General features: G+C 39.5%; 1 non-coding gene across 1 annotated transcript; it reads right to left on the bottom strand.

Annotated features, from left to right (window-relative positions):
- Positions 1-5,113: 5,113 nt before the first annotated feature.
- LOC148211922 (small nucleolar RNA R71) lies at positions 5,114-5,220 on the bottom strand. Its single transcript, XR_015790595.1, has one exon. It is a non-coding gene; the product is annotated as a small nucleolar RNA R71 (small nucleolar RNA).
- Positions 5,221-5,623: the final 403 nt, after the last annotated feature.

The raw sequence follows: 5,623 nt of genomic DNA on the forward strand, positions 1-5,623 counted from the left end.
CCGAATTCGTGTCGACTTATTTCTCTCAGTATCTATCCTGGATTTTGTTGATTTGCTTCACCCTAGAACTCCTCAGATCCGAGCAGTTCTCAGTCAACTCGTTGTTGATCGTCTTGACTTTTACATCTTAATCGTTTCCACAGACGACGCTAATTGTTGATGCAGAAATTTGGCCTCTTGGGATTCTGCCAAATTCGCACCAATCTTATAAAATAAAGGGATTGATGAGACTTGCAAAACATAATAGCACTAAGACCGGTGTGGCTCTAGCTACACGGGCTCCAATGCTTAAGTTAGAATCTGAGTAGTTGAGTTTGAAGTGTAGGGTGTTGTGAGCATAGCTCTAGGGTTTTGTTCACTCTTCTATTTATAGAAGTCGAATCATAATCTTTTTAGGATTTACAGAAGTCGAATCCTAATATCTTTAGGATTTACAAAAGTGGAATCCTCATACATCTAGGAAATCTAGATGTTCGGCCCCATTAATTTCATTGTGGGCTAAAGGTCGATTCAAGATTCAAGGTGGCATTGTTAGGAATGAATCGTTAGGGTTCTCGAATGAGGCACCGAGAACTGCTCGGTGCCGAGACCTCCTCGGCACCGAGGCCTGATCGGCCAGGGTCGGCTTGGGTTGCTGGGTACCGGCCCCCTTTCTTGGTTTGAGCCCATTTCTTGGCTTTCTTCGGGTCCGATTTCGCCTAGCTGGATCTCATTTATTTCCCAATAACAGTTGCCCCAACTCTCAACATAGAAGACAAAATGTTAGGTCTTCTATATTGAGAGTACTTGTCGATTGGCTGTTCCATGAAAGGCTGTTTTATGGAATAGTCCCCTTACTCTCTTGTCGTTTGTTGGTTGTCATCTCACGGACTGATCTTCTTAGCCGTACATTTCGTTTTAACTGTTTAGGTTTTTGCCTTGAGATCTAACTTTTAGTTGGGCTAGCTATAGTACCATTTGGTTTCTAACCTGTTCAGATTTAGCCCATGGTTTTATTCACCAGGGTTTACTCTTCGGTTTCCAACCTATGTGGATTTTTCCAATGGTTTTATACCCTAAGTCTAATCGATACCCTTTTGTCGTTGTCGGTTGTCGTTTCATGGATTGATTTTCCTAGCTCCATACTTTTTTGACATAGTTTGCTGCAATCAAGTCTCTTGGGCTCAACTATACTATTAGTTTTAACCGTTTAGATTTTAGCCTTGGGATCTAACTTTTAACTTGGTCAGTGGTACCACCCTTGGGTTTCTAACTTGATTGGCTTTTGCCCATTGTTTTATATCCTTGGGTTTACTATTGAGTTTCTAACTCATTTGGCTTTCGCCAATAGTTTTATACCTTGAGTTTAATTGGAACCCTTGGGTTTCTAACCTATTGGGCTTCTGCCAGTTTTTTACCCCGAGTTTAATCAGTACCCTTGGGTTTCTAACCTATTTTGGCTTTTGCCAAATGGTTTTATACCCTAGGTCTCCTTGATTGGTGTGGCTTGCCTACTTTATGTTTCAACCTTAGTAGGCCTGTACGCATGCCTTTTTCAGCACCTTTGGGATTCTCTTCCTCGGTTTCGTTGACTGGCTTCTAGCTTATCGACCTACTTCTAGATATGTCCCAGTTCGAGTTCCTTGACCATTGTTACTCACCTGACCCCCACTTGAGGGGATTTCTTTTAGAATAAATAATATTTTTTCAAGTAATAAGGTATTAATTAGATCTTAGATGCTTGAAATTCAATTAATCATAAATAAGTGAACATTTTTTAAAACATTCAATCAAAAATAATTTGAAGCAAAAAAAAAAACAATAACAAGAAAACCTGTCCTATGCTAACATATAAGCTGTTATTAAAAATTTAAACCTGACCTATTCAATCATTAACCATAAATAGGGTGAGAGAAACTAAATACTATCTTGTAATGCATGTTTGTCGAGCTGTCCCGTGGCCTCTAATCAAAGTAGTGTGGTAGTATTATCGCAATACTCGTTGCTCTCCTCTTACTCTTGTTCGAACGAGACTGTCAGTGGAGTATATTTTGTTTAGAGGGTCTCGTTGATCTTATTAGTGGTCGTCTCGAGTTGGGTTGAGACCCCACTTTGAATGGAGCAGCTATTTTGCACTTATATAGTTTTGAGCTCGATTCAATGCTTCAGTGAAGGTTGTTGGAGCTCTGTTTCTAAAAGAGAATGATAGCTCTTTATCTCTTACGCCATATATGAAAGCAAGTAGTGAGATTCCGTCGGTAAGATTTTTGACTAGTAATATTTCCTCGTTAAAGCGAGCCACATATTCTTTGAGGCTCAGTTGATTCTTGTTTTATGGTTATGAGGTAGGTCACATGTCGGCTCCTATTATAGCCTCCAACGAATTGCGAGACAAATGCCCTGGCCAGTTTTTTGAAGATGAAGATTGATTTTCTTCTTAATTGTCGAAACTAAACGCCGATAGTGCCAGTTAATGTGAAAGAGAATACAATGCACCTGATTGCCTTTGTCATCCCATAGATGTCCATCCATTCTCTATACGCATCGAGATGATCAATAGAACTTGTTGAGCCGTCGTACTGCTGAGTAGGAAGTTTGAACTCTGGAGGGATATTTTATCTCATTATCTCTTCCACGAATGGTGAATATGCTTGCTCTATGATCTCCTCAAGATTGTATCCTCTGTCTTTTCATTTTTTACTACCTTTCTACGATCATTCTGTATGCTCATGTCAGCTAAGTGATTTTTCTTTATTCAGCATGGTGTTTGATTACGCTTGTTTACATGCGTAAAAAGAAGGTTTTAGATGCTGTTTTTACAATGTTTCAGCTTTGTTTCGGATTTTTCTCGGTCGTTTGAGTTCCAATTCATGCAAAATTCATATATTATGGTTTGTGGTTGGCTTATATTGTATTTATGACATTTTAGGACCATTTGGGAGTGCAAATTAATCAAAAGAAGCAAAAAGACGAAAAAAGCTTCATGGGAGGCGCCAGGCGCCTGCGTGCCTGCAGAAAAACAGTTTTTCTTCCAACTTTGCCCTTAATGAAACGCGTCTTCCAATGCGTTTTGGTGGTTCCAACCGATGCATACGTGTAGAAGAAGTGTTCCACTATCAGTTTGAGCACGATTTGGTCAGTCAAAAGAGTTGGAAATGGGTGATTCACCATCGTTTTAGGACCTACCTAACCAATTCTGCACAGCTATAAATTCCAGAAACTTCTCCACCAAAATCATCAAGCCTTGCTTCCTTCTCTTGATCATTTTTAGTGTTTCTTTGTTGCTTTCTAAGTACTTTTGAGTTGCTTTCATTAGTTGCTTTTGGTTTTTAAATCCCGAGTACTTTACATTCTTTTATTGAGCTTTGTTTTGTTTCCATTTGTACTTAGTTATTTACTATTTATTCAAATATATAAAAATCTAGCACTTTGCTTATCTTCCCTTTGCCTTTACTTTATTTTTAGTTAAGAGAGTTGTGTTTTTGGAGGAAAGAGCACGTGACACTCTCCCTTGCTTGAAAGAGAAGGGCGAAGCTCTCAATCCCGATAAAAACTCTCCGTTAGTTAACTTTTGTTTTTCACACATGCATTCCACATTCAACCGTTTTACTTGCTGTATTTTCTTCAATATGTCTTTCTAAATTCCCGTCTCTAGCCCGGTTATGGATAGTTAGCCTTTTATGTCTAAAAAGGGTTGCTAAGAGGTAGTGTTTTTGCTTTCCATTCATTGCTCAACATGTTTTCCCAAAAAGTTAGGATTTAGAGAAGGCCACTGTAAGTCTTAACAAGTCAATACTGAAAAGGTTGCTTATTTGCATTGTTGAGTGGTTAAACCGAGGAGAGGAGCGCCTTAGACATAAGGGTTCCGCTTAAGTAGCCTAGACATAGGACCTTAACCCGAGGTTGCGACTATTTCCATCCTAAAACTAAGATATATCTCATAATAGACATATTAGGGAATGTCTTAGGACTTTGAACTTGCTTAGACATAAGTAAAGTGAGAAGCGTAGTCGTTAGTTTCTAAAGTAAAATGCATATTATCCTTAGCATGTCCTTGATTCTTTGTTGGCTAACTTGAAGTAAATCGGGCTAGGTTTTATCATTATAAGTCCAAATCCCAAATCCAAAACCATTATTTGTGACCACTTACCATTTTACAAGAATCACTCATTTCAACATTCACTATTCTTTAAAACTTTAGAGTTTGGAAATTATTTAGAAGTCCTTGAGGATCGATACTTGGATACTCCATCTATTTTATATTACTCTGACAGGTGTGCGCTTGCATCTATATAATTGTTACCACGCTTAGTGCGTGCGTTCAGCATAAACACCCAGTCAAGTTTTTGGCGCCGTTGCCGGGGACTTTAGTTTTAAAATTATTTTCAAATTCTTTTAGTTTTTATTTTTGTGAATTGTTGTTGGGTGTAATTTCCATCCACTGTTTTTGTTCTATATTTTTGGTCGTTTATCTCACAAGGGTAAGTTAAAGTGCATGAGCACAAGATCTTTTCTTCTACCCCTTGACCCTGAGATTGAGCGGACCCTTCGAAAAACTCGAAAGGAGCAAAGACTTCGAAAACAACTAGAAAAGCAAAAAGAGAGACAAGGTGAAATCAGTCCTGAAAGTGAGGTAGAGAGTACGAGCACATCAATGGCAGATATTCCACCTCGTGATCCGGTTGATCCACCTGCTGTTAACGGTAATATGAGGGATCATGCAAGAAATGATGAATTCAACCATATCCAGATGGCGGACAACAGAGACGTGGCAATGCGAGAATATGCCGCCACGGCTTTTTAGAACTTTGATTCAGGGATAGTCAACCCTATTCCAGCCCACGCAAACTTTGAGCTTAAACCAATGATGTTCCAAATGTTGCAGACAATTGGACATTTTGGAGGGCAGGAACATGAGGATCCACATGATCATCTGAAATCATTCATTCAAATTGCAAATGCATTTCGATTACCTGGTATAACAGACGATGCTCTGAGACTAACACTTTTTCCATTTTCTTTGAAGGACCAAGCTAGAGCATGGCTCAATGCATTTCCACCGGGATCCATCACCACATGGGGGTCGTTAGTGGAGAAGTTCTTAACAAAATTCTTCCCACCTACTCGCCACGCTGATATCAGAGAGGAGATCATCTCCTTTAGCCAGTATGATCGTGAACCTGTTCACGAGGTGTGGGAGAGATTTAAAGAACTAATCAGGAAATGTCCGAACCATGGCTTGCCGGCATGCATCCAGATAGAACATTTCTTTAGAGGTTTAGATCATCCTACTAAGATGATGCTAAACAATGCTGCCAACGGAGCCTTTACAAAGAAGACATTCAACGAGATAGTTGACATCCTAAATGACTTAGCTTCACACAACGAACTATGGTGTTCGCAAAGATCTAGGGCAGCACCAAAGAAGCAAGATCCAGCTGGAGTTTTGGCTCTGGACATTGCGACCTCGATGCAAAAAGAGATGGTTACAATGAACCAGAGGCTAAAAGAGATGGCATTGGGAATAAAAAATCCATTAGCCACGCCGATACAACCTGTGCAGTCGGATTATTGCACTCCTGCCCCTGTTTGCCAAGTCAACGATCTCATTTGTTCATTTTGCAGTGAAAACCATATTTATGAT

Source organism: Momordica charantia (assembly GCF_013281855.1).
Source record: "Momordica charantia cultivar OHB3-1 chromosome 4 unlocalized genomic scaffold, Mcharantia_2.0 BLBB01000004.1, whole genome shotgun sequence".
NCBI lineage: Eukaryota > Viridiplantae > Streptophyta > Magnoliopsida > Cucurbitales > Cucurbitaceae > Momordica > Momordica charantia.